General features: G+C 40.7%; 1 long non-coding RNA gene across 1 annotated transcript; it reads right to left on the reverse strand.

The window, feature by feature from the left end:
* Window positions 1-2,287: 2,287 nt before the first annotated feature.
* On the reverse strand, window positions 2,288-5,936 carry LOC115031485. The gene is made up of 3 exons (XR_003837103.1): window positions 5,868-5,936; window positions 3,189-3,315; window positions 2,288-2,546 (listed from the first exon to the last, which is right to left on the reverse strand). It is a non-coding gene; the product is annotated as an uncharacterized LOC115031485 (long non-coding RNA).
* Window positions 5,937-15,942: the final 10,006 nt, after the last annotated feature.

Consider the following 15,942-nt stretch of genomic DNA (forward strand, 5'->3'; position numbering starts at 1 on the left):
ATGCATTGGTATATAATGGGCATATACATTATATGCTAATGTAGATATTTGTTAAATGGGTGAAAAACTGAGTTGATGATCAAAGACTTTAAGGTTAAACCTGAATGACTTAAGTGTTCAGAATTTGGAAATGGCATTATATATGGAAAGTTTCCATGAGTGTTTTACAACTCCACTCTTCTTGAATAGTCCACAAAGAGAAAGAAAGAGATGGGGGTATTGCTGCAATCCTAGATCAGCCTTGCTATCAGTGTCACTGTTACAGGGATGCTATTCAGCAATGAATGGAAAGTGTCCACCCTGGAGCCAGCTTATGGGGCCTCAGAAGCTGCATTTGACCAAGATAAGAATTTTACTTATATGTAATCTGTGACATTGTATTCTCTCTAAGGTATAATTCTCTACCTACTGGAAAAGAGAAAGAGAGAGAGAGAGAGAGAGAGAGACAGAGACAGAGACAGAGAGAGAAAGACCTTGAGGTGACTGCTGTCTGCTCATTGCTCAGCCCCAGGTCATTTTCTTCTGTCATGTTCCTTCCTGTTAACATACAGTGACTCATAGCCTCTAGCAAAATTGACAGGACTGAATGAACCCATCCAACTTAGGTCAATCAGCGATTTCGTATCAATCCGTAATTAGAATTAAGGGACTCTGGTAAGTCTTCATCTAAGAAGTAGTTTGAGACCATGCATAAGTACACTTGGCTACTTACTACCACTTTCTGGGAACTGATATGGGGTCTCTCCTTTCCTTGCTTAACTTCCAAACTAGCAAAGGGATGGAAATCATTAAAAGAACAGAAACACATCAGCCTTTCCTGCTTAAACACGAGTAGTGTAGCAATGTAGAACTCTTGATGAGACAGGTTTGTTGGTGACCCTAATGGAGGGAGGGAGAGTGTGGCCTTTTGGAGGTCTCTCCAGGGAGAAAGAAAGTAGAGATGTCTTAATTATGAAGGTCTGATCCTTTTCTCAAGTCATCAACAAAAATTCAAAAATATAACCCTAACTGAAGTTTTTGTCTTTGGGAAATAAGAGGCTTTGCCTCTTGTGGAGATGCAGAGAAAACCAGGCTCAAGAGACAGTGGGCACCAGGAAGCTGCTCTTCTCACCTGTGTCCTGATTTCCCAGCTTTGACTTCTCAACCTTCTTAGGAAGCGCAGCCACATTTCTTATCCCTGAGTTCCCTCGAGCAAACTTCTTATAATGTAGGTCCCCTCTATGTAAGGCTTGTGTCTTGGTGAGGTTTGAAAATAAACTGGTTGCAGACAATGCAGTGTAATGGACTCAACATTGGCTTCATTTTAGTCTTCCTCTTTTGATGGGAGAGAGGATGGGATGAATCGTCAAGCTTCAGTCATTCCAGTAAAAAGCAAGAAGTCAGCATCTTATTTGTGCAAAGCCAAAGCAAACAGCCAAGAAATAATAGAGTGAAGAAAGATTCTTTACCTGAAGCAGATAGGGGATTGTGGTAACTATTTCCAAAGCAACTCTCTCTATGAAGAAAAGAAGAATGGGTGTTTTCTTGGGCAGGGGGAACCTAAACATTTATATGAGAAAGCCTTTTGAAGGTAGCCACATTCTGGACCATGTTTAAGATGTTCACTAGAGAGCATGTTCAGCATAAGGTTATAGTTCAAGAAAACAAAAAAGATGGCAGACAAAATTACTTTGGACATGTTTAGCTTGTACCCTAAAGATAGTAACAGGAATGCTTTCATGCAACTTAGCATCTTTTTCATCAAAGATTTTAGCTGCTACTACAGGGGAAAAATGCCTTGAAGGTAGACTAAAAGAGGAGTTTCTAGGGGTGCCTGCCTTGTTTACCTGCTTACTTCTCAGTTCAACTGATTTCCACACTGCCACCAACTGAACCCCAAAGTTTAAAAAAACACCTCTCCTTGGAAGTTGAACAGCTACGAAGAGTGGTTGTATTTGTTATCAAAACACTGCATGACACACCCCTCCCCCAGGCTGAGGCTATAGAGTAATCGCTGGAGACAGACATACTTAGGTGGTAATTCAGATCTAGCTCCTGCTAGTTGGAGAGTGTCTTACCTTTGGACTCTTCACCTTTGAGTCCACTTCTCCCATCTAAAAAAATTGAAAACCTAGTTTGTGTAGTTGTAAACATTAAACAAGCATTTGGCACATAATAGGTCTTTAGTAAAATGAAATAACATTTACTGTAATGCTCTCAATAGCACCCCACCCCCTACATCCAGAATGGTCAAGAATCTTTCTTTCTGATGATTTGGTTAAGATTTCTCATCTGCCTCAATTGGTGGGGGAGTGTAACATCAACTCTGAAACCCAACCATGAAACTATGTTGCCAGTAGGGTCATCATATCTACAAAATTGTTCCTTATCTTGATTTTCTGCCTCTGGAGTTTCTCAACCAATGAGAAGAAGCTTATCGGCCTGGCCAGACTCAGGCACATGCATGTGAATGTTCACACACACAGCACGCATGCATACATCATCACCATGCTGGAGCTCTAGTTAAACAGTTGTTTTTTCAACGCTGTTCTCACTTGGAGAATTCCCTGCCAAGAGAAAATGCAAATCACTTTTCCATCCAGCATCTAGGGCTTTTATAAACTAGTCCAAGAGAAATTTAATCCGAGTCTCTATAACAGAAACTCGGCAGGCAGGCAGCCAGCAAACTTTCGTACTTTAAGAGAAACGCAACAAGCTCCTTGTCAATTTATATCTGTGGCTAGCAAGCTCAGCCACAGGGGACTAGGTTCTAAGCCCTGGAGAGGACCAAGGCTGCTTGGAGGATTGTCTTGAAGGGAGGCCTTTGAAGGGTAATTCCCTTGAGTGACAAAGGGACTTCAAAAAATGTTAAGGAAGCCTCACCATGCAGAATGTTGATTCTAGAAGGGTCACAGATCAGAAACTTCCACAAAGTGGGGGCATGGAGGGGGTAAGGGGGAGGTAGAGAGGAGAGATGCTCTATAGATGAGCTAGGATCAGATGGATCACAGAGACTTCCCCCAGGAGCTGTGGGAGTCCTTGGGCTATTTTAAACAGCTAGATACTGCCTTTCCCACCTTTCAACTAAACATCAATTGAAAAAGGAACCAGGAGCTTTCTCCTTATCTATTAACCACTGTAGCAACACGTGGAGAGAAGCTTTATCACAGCTCTCTTCCAGTTTAGTACGCTGAGATACAGGGACTTACCGAACTACCTAAGACTGCTTGGTGAGACGGAGCCAGCAGGTCCAAGGGCCTCTAAGCCAGTTCATTCCATTCTTCAGTTTGGCTCAGAGGCCAGGGCAAATATCTTCTTAATTCATCTTTATTTCTCCTGTTCCAGATATAAAATTTAGGAGAGTTTGTTGGGGTGGAAAGCCAAAGATGACCTCACCACTTTTTTTTTTTTTAATTTCTATTTTTTTTAAATCAAGTTCTGGAAACAACCATAGGAGTTAGGGAAATAAACGAATTCTGAGGCCAGAGGCCCTTTCCTCCCCTCTGAGCACACTCCCTTTTCCTCTCAGGAATTTTGCCCATGGGAGCTGTCTCAGGTGCCGACTGCTCCCATGACCTTCCTTGCCTCCCCAGTACATTCCTGCATCTAAATCAGAGCTGGTCAACGTTTCACTCCTGCCGCCCTCCCAGCCACGTCTTCCAGAGCTAGTGAACAATTAACCACCAGCAGCTCCTCTGCCTGCTCACTTTTTGAGCCTCTCTCCTTTAGAAGCTTTCAATACTTTTTTACTAGGCGTCAATGATCTACCAAAGCTGACAAGAACGGGGGTTTCTTTTCCAGTGTTCAAGGAGCCTCTTGAAAACATTCTTTTGCAACCATGTAAGATTTTTTCCCAACAATGTAAGATTCTACTAAACAAGAAAACACACCTTAGGGGCAAGTGCGTGGATGTATCCCTGGTTGCTCCTGAACTAATTTTTCTATTGCGAACTTAACAAAGAGCTAGAGAGTGGGAGAGCTAGAAATGAAGATTCCAGGCTATCTCTGCCTCTTTAGAGCAAGGTCACCCACCATAGCTAAATCTATTAATTTCTACAGGTATTCTCTTTCTCGTTGGCAAAGGGAAAGCCATTTTTTTCTTCTTATATTTATTCTACAGACTAAATGCCAATTCATGTAAAGGTATTTGTCTCATAGTAGTAATTTACTAAATCTCCATTCAAAACAAACAAATCTACATCCTAACATTTATAATATCCTAGAATACTGTAACTTATAAAGTGCCTTACAACCTTAGAAGTGTGGAGGGCAGAGCCTGAAGTCCAGGGTGTATTCAATGATCTTTCACCTAGTTAGTGACATGTAGTATCCTCAGCTCTGACTGAAATCCAGCTATACACAGGATTTAAAATTTTACAATAATTACATTAAACAAATGGAAAAAATGGATAAAATTAAGATTAAATCTCAGTTAACTCACTGGTATGAAATATATTGTTTCATTGTATAATTAATATAAAATTATTAACAATATTTTACTTTTTTGCCAAATATTTAAAACTAGGTATGCGTTTTATACTTGCAAAATTAAAGCTAGCTGTCTTTCAAGGGCTTTATAGTTATGAGTATGTTGCTGCTCAAGCCCCTAAGCCTTCTCTACCTATACATATTACTTGCCCCACATTTCAAGAGATACAGAGATAGAAGGCAAACAAACAAACATCAAGTGAACAAGTGAAAAACATGGGGAACCATGAACCAGGGTGCAAGTCTCTCTTTATCTAGGTCACCAGATCACTTGTCTGTGTGTTTGTCTGAGCAAGATGAGAAGAAAATTCTCTGGATCAAGTTTTGAGATCTCTAAAGCATTTTCTTCTACTCAGGCATGAAGGGTTAGAAAACCAGGTATTGTGCCCTGCACTAGACAATTATCTGATTTAAAACTAATAATTATTGACAAGGACATTCTGTCTACTTTAAAGACTCCTTAGTGGCACAAGATTTGATCCCAGCACCTGGGAGGCTAAGGCAGGAAGGTGACAAGTTCAAGTCCAGCCTGGGCTATATAGCAAGATCTAGTAAACCAAACCAAAAAAAAATCCAAAATATAAACAGAAAAGTGGAGGGAAGGAAGAAAGGAAGGAAGGAAGGAAGGAAGGGAGGGAGGGAGGGAGGGAGGGAGGGAGGAAGGGAGGAAGGGAGGAAGGGAGGAAGGGAGGGAGGGAGGATAGAGGAAATAATAGGGAAGAAATTAAGACTCAGTGTCAATGCCCAAGTGTCAAGTAGTTCAGCAAACCCAGAGCGAGTCCAGGCTCAGAAACTGATTTTGTTTAGGTTGACCAATGTCACATGATAAAAGAGAGAAGAATATTTCAGCAATCATTGCTGTGTTTTGCCTATTTATAAAGTATCCCTAAAGATTTCTGATTAATGTGGCTGGTGGTCCATCCCAGGAGACCAATGATCCCCTTCCTGAAGGCTTTTCCTGAGAAAGTAAGATGAGGATGATCTATTTTTTGGTTCCTCTTGGTTCTGGGAGCTCCTCTGTTCCTGTGGCCTTAACTAAGTTTGCTTCGAAGAGAGTTTACCGGCTTTTCTGAACTGAGTGTGCTGCCGACAGCTTCCTTTGCTGCAGGTGCTAATGGGCTAGGCTAAGAAGCCTTTCCTTTTCCATAGCCTGGACCATTGTTTTCTGTCTCGTGTTTCTGGAAACTGGGGAATGGTGTGGTTTGGTAAACATATGAGAGTGTGAATACACACTAAGATGGAACATGATCTGCTGCAGGAACAGCATTTCCTAAAACAAACAGACATCAGGGTCACACAGAAAGAAGTTCATGAACCCGGAATTATCAAGACTTTCAGTGAGGTATCCTGGGAAATTCCTCAGTAGACTACAGAAACCAGGGCGGGAAGGAGTCACTTACTATAGAAGGGTAAAGTCTTTGAGGCTTCGATCACATCCTGAAACACTGAACACGTCACAACCTGTAAGGTTTGCCTGGATGAATTTGAACAGGATCGAGCGAAAAATTAAGAAAAAAAAAATTAAACCTACAGAATTATACTGTCACTTTAAATAATTTCCCTTTTTTTTTAAATGTTTCATTTTGTCATCCAGTAAACAAGTCATTTTGAGTAGGAACTCTCTTTCTCTCTCTCTCTCTCTCTCTCTCTCTCTCTCTCTCTCTCTCTGTGTGTGTGTGTGTGTATCTGTGTGTGCTCCAAGTCACACCAATGGAGGCCAGAAGAGGATACTAAGTAGCCTGTTTTATGACTTTCCACCTTACTCTGCGGAAATGATCTCTCACTGCACCTGTAGCTGTCGTCCTCCAGTTTCTGATCCTCACAATGCTGGGATTATAAAGGCTAGAGCAGACACACTGAGCTTTTAATGCAAGTGCTATAGATCTCAGCTCAGATCCACATACCTCAGTAGGAAGCACTCCTGCCTGCTGAGCCATGTCTCCATCTCTCACACCATTTACCTTACAACACCCGGTATTGAGAGTTTTCTTATCTATGTCTTTAAATTTGCATTCTGGTGCACATCAATGCTCATTAAATATCCAGAGGATGAAAAAATGAAATAAACTAAAGATTGATGGCAGTATCAGAGGCAACTTTCTCTTATTTTGTACATAGTGAAACCAGAGCATGAAGCAGTTTGGAGTCTGATAGTTTTATAAGCTAGACCCTAGGAAACAAATCTCTACTTCTACTACTTTAACAGTGATCATCCACATCTTCTCTAAAGCTGACCTGCCAGCTGACATAACACCCAAGGCTGAAGTTCTCTCATTCCTGAGTATGTCTGTTGTTTTTACCTTGACTTTACTAGCATCTGCCAGAGTGTGACTGGAAGCAACTTGTGGAGGAAGGCCGACGAATTCTTCTGAGTCTGTCAGGAGACAAAATGAGGGCAATGATGATTGACAAGGGTGAACCAGGGGCAAGAAAGGAGAGCAGGCCAGAGAGACACTTGTTTGTCTATGGCTGTCCAGTGGAGAAATGAAAGGCATGGCTCAAAATGAACCACCAGATGTCACTGTCGTCCTCAATTAACAAAGCTGAGCTGGGTAAGGGCTATAGAAACAACTCGAAGGTCTACAAATGAAGACACGGGGCAAAATCTACTTGGTCTCAGCAGGATCATGTAGCAATTTAACGGTAGGGCAATAGTAGGAATCCATGTTCCCTAACTTTTGAGCCATGATGGCCACTGTCCCTTATTGTTCCCAGGGCAGGCTACACTTTAACATATAGATGAGCTATGGATCTCCCTGGTCACTCAATGCAACCAGCAACAGAAGAGAGAGAAAATGAGAGAGAGAGAAAAATGGCAAAAGCCCCGAGTTCATTTTCACATGTGCCGTCTTCAAAGGGCTGGGTGTAGATGCTGCTGCCACAATGGGAGAGCGTGGCCCTCAAGGCCTCCATCTGGGACATGGCTTCAATAGCTGAATAGAGAGGTATCAGGTGATGCATTTCATCCCTTTTATGGCCTAAACAGAGCCCAGTTCCCAAGGAATATAAGAGACCAGTGGCTCAACAAAGAATTGGCTGAAACCTAAGTAGGAACCAGATGCAAAAAAGAAAACACTGGCTGGGTGGAAAGATGAGGGTGAGTTTCTGGGCTCCACTGTTTGAGGATGAGAAACTATGAAGCAGAAGACCCTTTGTGAGCCATTGACCCCTGACTTGGCATTTATCCCAGTGTCTGGAAAAAAAAAAAAAAACAAAAAACAGGTGACAGAAAAGACTGTAGGAACTGGGGGAATTTTGTCTTCAGCCCACCAGGTTTCTTGAGACTCCTTGGCTTGACTCCCACAAACTCATATTCTTTCCATTGTGGTTTCTCTCAGAGTCCCATTTATCAACAACCAGGTAACAATATTCCAATGTTTAATTATAAAAGCTTTCTTAAATAATACAATTAATATATTCCTGTTTAAAAGGCCAGACACCATGTAACAGGAAAAGAAAGAGGAGAAGGAAGAGGAGGAGGAGGGAGCAAAAGAGAAGGAGGAAGAGGAAGAGGAGGAAAGGGAGGGGAGGAGGAGGAGGAGGAGGAGGAGGAGGAAGAGGAGCTGTAATCCCTCCATTGAGAAGTAATACTGTAGGTATTCTGTTCCATAGACTCTGGAAGTCAGCCTCCAGAGCACCTGCTTGGTGTCTTAGGCAACAGGGCTTGAAGTTATGAAATGAATATCCAACAATCTCAGTTTACATAGAGCCTATATTCTGATTAGGGAGACTTATACTTTTGTTTTTAAGTAAAATATGTAAAATGGCAGATCTTTTAAAAATCTCACTTTAATATTATTTTAAAATGTCCATTCCATGTATACAAGTGTCCCTGGGTGTGTATGTGCACATGAGCGCAGATGCTCACAGAGGCCAGAAAAAGACATCATATCTTTTTCTTCTTTTTAAGAGTTATTTATGTATGTGTGTTTACGAGTGCACTGTCACACTTAAACTTCAGGAACACACCAGAAGAGGGAACCAGATCCCACTACAGATGCTTGTGAGCCACCATGTGGTTGCTGGGAATTGAACTCAGGACCCCTGGAAGAGCAGTCAGTGCTCTTAACTGCTGCCATCTCCCAAGCATACATCGTATCTCTTAAAGCTGGGATTGCAGGCAATTTTGAGATGTCTGCCATGGGTAATGGGAACAGAACTTGGGTCCTCTGCAAGAGTTGTATGTCATGTTAACTGCTGAGCCATCTTTCCAGCCCCGGGATGCCAGGTTTTGTAACTTCTGTGAGGACAATGACCTAGGGAAGGCAAGGAAGGGGTTTGATGTTGGTGAGGTAGTAATTTTAAAGTGGGAAATTTAAAAAGGGACAGATAAAATTAAAAAAATGTGGGTATTTGGGGAAAGATTTGGCCTTTCCTCTGCCTCCAGAAAGTGCACAAATACATTCGCTACTGAAATAATGTATGCCTGAATCGTAGATTCAAAATCTTAAGAAAATACAGAAATTCACGTGTAACAAAGACACAGCCTTCTCACCACTCTCTTGCTGTTGCTTTGTTCCTTCAAATAAATATTGTTCATGTTACTTTCCCAAACTTTTGCTCCATATTTCTGTTCATTTTTACACATACCCACAACTAAGCTTGATTTTATTTCATCCTTAAGTAACATAATCCTGTATGAAGTTGGTAATTTTTGAAAACAAACAAACAAACTAAAGACCTTTATATCATTTACTAAACTTCTAAGCTTCACAAGAGCTAAAGATCCCATTCCGAAATGAAATGGCTAAGCACGGATGGATAGTTCATCTCATTCCTAGGGCCATAATCTGATTTTTACTGCATAATAATAATTTGTTTCTTTTTTATACTCCAGAGAGAGAGGAGGGGGAGAGGGAAAAGGGGAGGGAGAGGGAAAAGAGGAGGGGCAGGGGGAGGGGGAGAGGGAGAGGGAGGGGGAGGGGGAGCAAAACCTATGTCTTCTGATTGCTTCATTTCAGGTCCTAGAATAATGCCTAGTGTATGGAAGGCAGTTGTTAAACTAATACACAACCAATGATACTTACACATATTAGCTTGGAAAGTAGCCAACACTAGCCAGGATATTAGCTGAGATCCATCTTCTTCCTTAGCTTATTGGTGTCTAGTCTATTCCCACCCCCAACCCCCCAAATATGTGTCACTGTGGGATGCTGCCACCATGGGATGGCAGTCAAGTCAGGTCCTTCAAATCAAATAGTCCAAATCTACTGTTAAATGAACAAAAACTACTTTTTACTCTTCATGTTGAGAGGCAATTAACGTTTAGTGAGGGCAAAGCAACCTTATCTTTCATATAACACTTCTTGGAAAGGCTAAGAACAATTTGACAAGAGTCTGGGGCTGAGAAACCAAAGTCTAAAGGTATCATCACCATTTTGATTTAGCATGTCTTAACACTTCCCTACACTTGATTTAGTTTTTTTTTCTGAAAAATAAAATGTCATTTATAAATATGACATATATTTATGCATATATACATAAAATATATATTATATATATATGTATATATGCATACACCATACCTTGGAGGGTCATGCTCACAGATGCAACTGCGAACATTGATTGTGTACTTTAAATGACACTTGGGACACCGTTGTCATTTCATTTAATGCACAGTGATCTTACATGTGACCTTGTGGGGTACCAAGTGGGACAAAATATGATCCCTTTCTTAGTGGACCTTCTCTCAGGGGTGGCAGACAGATAGAATTTTACAATTGAGAAATTGAGACTCATAGAGGTGTCAACTCCCCCACAAAACACACCAGCTTTACAAGCCAAAGCTCAAAACACACCAGCACCTCAAGAGCATCAGGAAAGCCCCATATTCCTGCTCTTCCGAAGCCCTGAAGTTTGTGTGAGTGAGCAGGTGACTGACTCCTTCAGTTAGGAAGACTAGCTCCTGTGTGTGGGAAGAACCTTGGAGAAGTATGCACTCCGGCTTCTCCTTTTGTCCACTGGCCATCGTTTTCTCTGCAAAGAATTAAATTCTTTTCCATTGACACATACTTCCTCTCAGAGCAGCAGACACCCAGGCAGACAAGAAAAAAAAATCCACCCACAGTAAATGAAATCAAATCCCTCTCATTCTTCTAGGTACACGTTTTGGGTTTCTGCTGGATTGTTGCCATTTTCTTAGGAGTTAACCTGTGGCGGATTTGAGGACCATCAAATTAGAACCCCACGATGACAAGGGTAAAAGCCTCACACATTAAAACATCCATGATGGCTTGTCTCCAATCACACATCCATATTTCATGTAAGCAATGCTCTCTCACTGCAGAAAACCTGGAAAGGTACCTCTGGGTCTTAGTATACATGGGGAAAACCAAATCCATCTGTGGTCTTCCAATACAAATAACAACCACTGTTAATTATTTATATAAATAATTTTCTATAAAAATCATATTCATGTGCATTTTATCTAATACTATTCATGTGAATTTACATTATCATTTCCACAGTAGTTGTGTGTGAGGCATAATTATAAATGCTTATATGATATTCAGACAGCTGCTCTGTGATTCAATTTTTCAGTTGGTTTTATTCAATTTTCCCCTACTTTTTTTTGGTTTTATAGTATGACAGGTCTGAGCAGAGTTTTGCAGAATTGAGTAATACCTTTGGCCTCTTCTCTTACATTATCTCATTTCCTCGTTGCAAGTCTCCAGAATAGACACACGGTTTTATGAAGGAACCAAGATTTAAAGGGAATAAGAACTATACCAAGGCCAGGACTATACTAATCTCTAACTCCTGAGCCAGCATTACTCATTACAACACCCTGGATCTGTCTGTCTCTCTCCAGTTTGTTGTTGACTTTCTGTCTTCCCAGAACATCATTATCTATGGTGGTAAAGATATTTTTTTTTGTATTGTATTTATTTTTTTAAATGAATCCCAATTCTGGTTTTATGCCTCTCATGTTCCCACTGAATCCTGGTCTCTTACTAAGACTGCCCATTTCAGTTAAATAGTCTCCATTGTACAGTTGCCAGGCAGCTGGACTGATTCGAGTGACGGTCCCCAACTGCTGTGCCATTTGCTCCCTTCGTTCCCAGCTGTCCTCAGACAGGCAGGCGATGAGTGTACTCATGTCTCCAGGTTGGAAAGCTGAATCACAATACACTCACTAAAACCCTCCTGGTGATTTGTATTCCACTGGAGTTGCCATTTATATCCTCAAAAACTTGCAAGATATGGGACTCTCCTAGAAACTCAGCATATTTTTTAAAAGAACACTAAACTTGGAAAGAACACATTAATCTTCAGTCTTTCATATAAATTTCAAATTTGGATCTGTCTCATTGATGTTCACATGCAAATATTTTTTAAAAATATTTATTACATGGATTGATAAGTTATGATACCAATTTTCAGCTAATGAGTACCTTGTTTGTTCAAATTCCAACTCTGCCACTTTAGTAATGTGAGTTCAAGCACATATCTTTATTTCTGTTTCTTTCTGTTTGTTTTGTTATTTTTGTCATCTAAAGGGAAAATGATACCAGTACTACAAGATAAAGTTGCTATCTGTATAGCATCATTTATTCCATATAGAGCTTACAGAAATGCCCTGAGGAATACAGTACATGGTTGGTACTACTACCATTGTTATCACATCTGCCAGGAACGTGCTTCTCAGGATGATCAAGCTCAGAGTCACACCATGAGCAAGTGAAAACTTGGGATTCAAATCTACTGGATGTAGTGAAATTATATCTTTTGCAATAAGAAAAATTACTTATATACTACTGAAAATTTCTGCCATAGCCTTTTTGCCAATTGCTTACTTTAAATTTGTGAAGGCATAATTAATTAGGTGGCTTTGCTTTAAAGGACAGTCACATAAGTATGTGACCAGAACTAGTTTTGTGTGCTGGTGCTCCTTAACTTGTAGTGGAGTTACGGCCTGGGAAACTTATTATAAAGCAAAACCTGTAAGTCAGAAATGTGTTTAATGCAGTAACTACTGACCAGCACTGTTCAGAGTTGTGACGGCACAGCTGGGCGGGAGCTATGGTACATGGCAATGATTTGATCATGATAGAACAGCACACCACATGAAGCTAGCCTGGAGAAAGATCAAACTTCCAGAGCAAGAGTACAGTTTTCATTGGTTATGTATTGCTTTCAAACCACTACAAAGATTTTAAAGAAACGTAAATCAACTGACTTAGGTGAAGAACCATCTGTAACAATTTCATTTGAAAATCACGTGGCACATGATTATGAGGTGTGTGTGGAAAACGGTGGAAAGGATTGAAGGCACATGTAGATGCAGGATGATATGGACCCCACCACACCTTCCCTTCACTTTTAAACATTCTCCAATCTGCCATTCATTGCTCCCGCAAAGGTCAGCAGTGATATTCTGACTGAGGACCCAATGGGAACTCCTTGGACTTCAGCTTACCCAGTTAATTGAAGCTCCCAGTGTTATTAGCCAGCATTCCTTTGTGACTCTGTTCTGTCACTGTACCGACTCTTCCTGGCACTCTGGATCTTTTTTGTCATTGATTTGTTCTATAGTCTCTGCTTCTTCCCCAGGGTTCAACTCCTACTTCTGTTTGTCTTCTCACACTCTGTTGTAGTGGTTTGGGTGAAAATGGCTCCCATTCTTAGTCTCCAGTTGGTGGAACTGTCTGGGAAGCATTTGGAAGTATAGTCTTGTTTGAGGAGGTGTGTCGCTGAGTGCAGGCTTTGAGGTTTTAAAAACCCATTTCATTCCCAGTGTCTCTTCTGCTGCCTCATTTTTGTGAATAAGGATATAAGCTTTCAGCTACTGTTCTAGTGCTGTGTCTGATTGCCTGCTACCATGCTCTCTGCTCTCATGATCATGAACTCTAACCCTCTGGAAACCTGAGCCTCAAATTAAGTGCTTTCTTTTATAAGTTGCCTTGGTCATGGTATTTTGTAATGGCAATTGAAAGGTAACTAAGACATCTGTTTTGTAGAAAATTTCTTCCAATTAAAATAGTCCAATATTAAAATACTAGAAGAAACATTGTGGCTCATTTGGATTTAAAAAGGAAATAAAACTGCATGTCTCAGAAAGCTCCCGAAGCTTACAAGATTCAAAAGGCCCTTTGAAGTAGGAGCTTCTCTGGGACGTAGTAACTTATGTCAGATGAGGCACACAGGAGAAAGGATGTCTTGCTAAAGCAGTCACATGAAAGAGTGTTTTCCTGAAGCAGACACAGGTTTTGATATAGCAAACGTGTGAAAGGAAATGTGATGCAAGCATATAAATATGACTCCATAGACAGGGGAGACGAGCACCAAGCATTGGTTTGGCTGTTTTCTGCCTCGTTATTCTTTGCTAATGGCATACATGTGTTGGTTTGTCTTACATAGCGTTGTTGAGCTCAACTTGTGGTACTGCTGCCATTGAGAGAAACCTGCCCAAGAATTGATCCTGAGGTTCCTGCGGCAGCTTGCTGTCGTCTGCAGCCTTGCCTCAAGCTGGGCGAGCGCTGTGGTTTCTTCACCATTGAACTACAGCTGCTGGTTTGTGCCTGGTAGCTGCCTGCCTAGAGAACTGATGTGCAGCTTGCCGAGTTGTATTTGGTGTTTGCTATGGGACTTAATTGATGTTAAAGAAGATCAAGTTCACCCCCAGAGAACTATTGCTGCACAATAGTCCACTTCCCCCGTATCCTAATAACTTTTCTCTCTCACTATCTTAGCTGGGTGGTGGGCTAGAGGAGAGTTTGAACCCTTATTAAAAGTAGATTGCAAAACAAAATTATGTCAATAGCTCTTTCCAAAGGTTACACAAGAAGTCACAACAACTGCTGTGGAAAGAAGTTTCTCAAACAGGCCTTCCAGTTGCACAGGAAACTCTATGGAAGAGGCTGTTTGAGGTATTACCATACTGTTGGCTTTCGGACAGTGCAGCAGCGTATGAGTCACCCATGTTTTGTATGTAACCCCACCCACACTCACTATTTCATTTACTTAAGACTTGTGGGGAATTATTTCTTTGTTCTGTTGTTGCTTCACTATGCAGAGGGCAGGATGTGACCGTCCATATCTCTTCAGGAAAAGTCACAACATTCACTTCCTCCTGTGAAAATGCCATCCCAAATCATTACCTTGCCTCTCAATCTATATCCAGGGGTTTTTGACATTTCAGTTCAGGCTCAGTTTTCAGCCATTTACTGGAGTGTTGGAAAGTAGGGGTCTGGGTCTCCCAATGCCAACTTCCCTTTTCATCAAATTCCTGGAGGCTCAAAGGATGCAGGTTGCGCTGCACTGTTGTTGAAGATGCTTAAAGATGCTAAAGATGCTTCTTCCCTCTGGTCCCATTTTGAAATCCCGTGGAACACTTTCTAAGATATCCATTTTTGGAAATCTGGATGTCACTACTAGAGCAAAACAGTTTCTATACAGGATGACTATGACAGAAAACAATCTCTGTAACATATCACATTGTTGAAGACACAATTCAAAATTACTAAAAGGTGGAAAGGAAAGGTAGGTCAGTGGGTAAACACACTTGCTGCTAAGCCTGACAACCCTAATTTAACTGCTGGAACACACATGGTGGATGGAGAGAAGCAACTTCTACAAGTGTCCTCTGACTTTGACATGTATACAATGGCACCCATGCACTCACACACATAGGAATACATATACACAAATAAATGGATAAGTATACCAATCTTTACTTACTACAAAATAATACAAACATGTAAATCATAATTTATAGGGAATGCCATACACAGAGACAAACATTTAGATGAACTAGGTATTAGAATTAGCTAGTAATGATATTAAAATAGCTTATGATAGTTCTGTTCAAAGACTTTCGGGCAATAGACCTACATGCAAACATGTAAGACTTAAGTTGGGATCTCTCATTGGAGAATAAATAATTTTGATCAAGGAGTGAATAAAAATGTGCAGATAAACAACTTATACAAAAGTAAAAAAAAGCGATTTATGTACAACTGAAAATACAATATATGAAATAAAGCATTCTCTGGATAAATGGTGTAGTAGCTGATAGGTGACACAAGGCACCTGAGAAGAGCTCAGTAGAAATCCCTGATTTGTCCTGTTGACAGTGTCCTTGGCTTTACAGAAGTTTTTCAGTTTCCTGAGGTCCCATTTATTAATTGTTGATCTTAGCGCCTGAGCTGTGCGTGTTCTGTTTAATAAAGTGTCTCCTGTGCATTCAAAGCAATTTCCCACTTTCTTTTTATTAGATTTAATGTATCTGGTTTTATGTTGAGGTCTATAGAGTGGGAATAGATCTTTACTAACCCTATATCCAACAGAGGGCTAATATCCAAAATATATATATATAAAAAAAAAAACTCAAGAAGTTAGACACCAACAACCCAAATAACCCAATTAAGAAGCTAAACTGAGAATTCCCAACAAAGGAATCTCTAATGGCTGAGAAACACTTAAAGAAATGTTCAAAATCCTTAGTCTTCAGGAAAATGCAAATCCAAATGTCTC

The sequence above is a fragment of the Mus caroli genome, chromosome 7, assembly GCF_900094665.2.
Source record: "Mus caroli chromosome 7, CAROLI_EIJ_v1.1, whole genome shotgun sequence".
In the NCBI taxonomy this organism is placed as follows: Eukaryota; Metazoa; Chordata; class Mammalia; order Rodentia; family Muridae; genus Mus; species Mus caroli.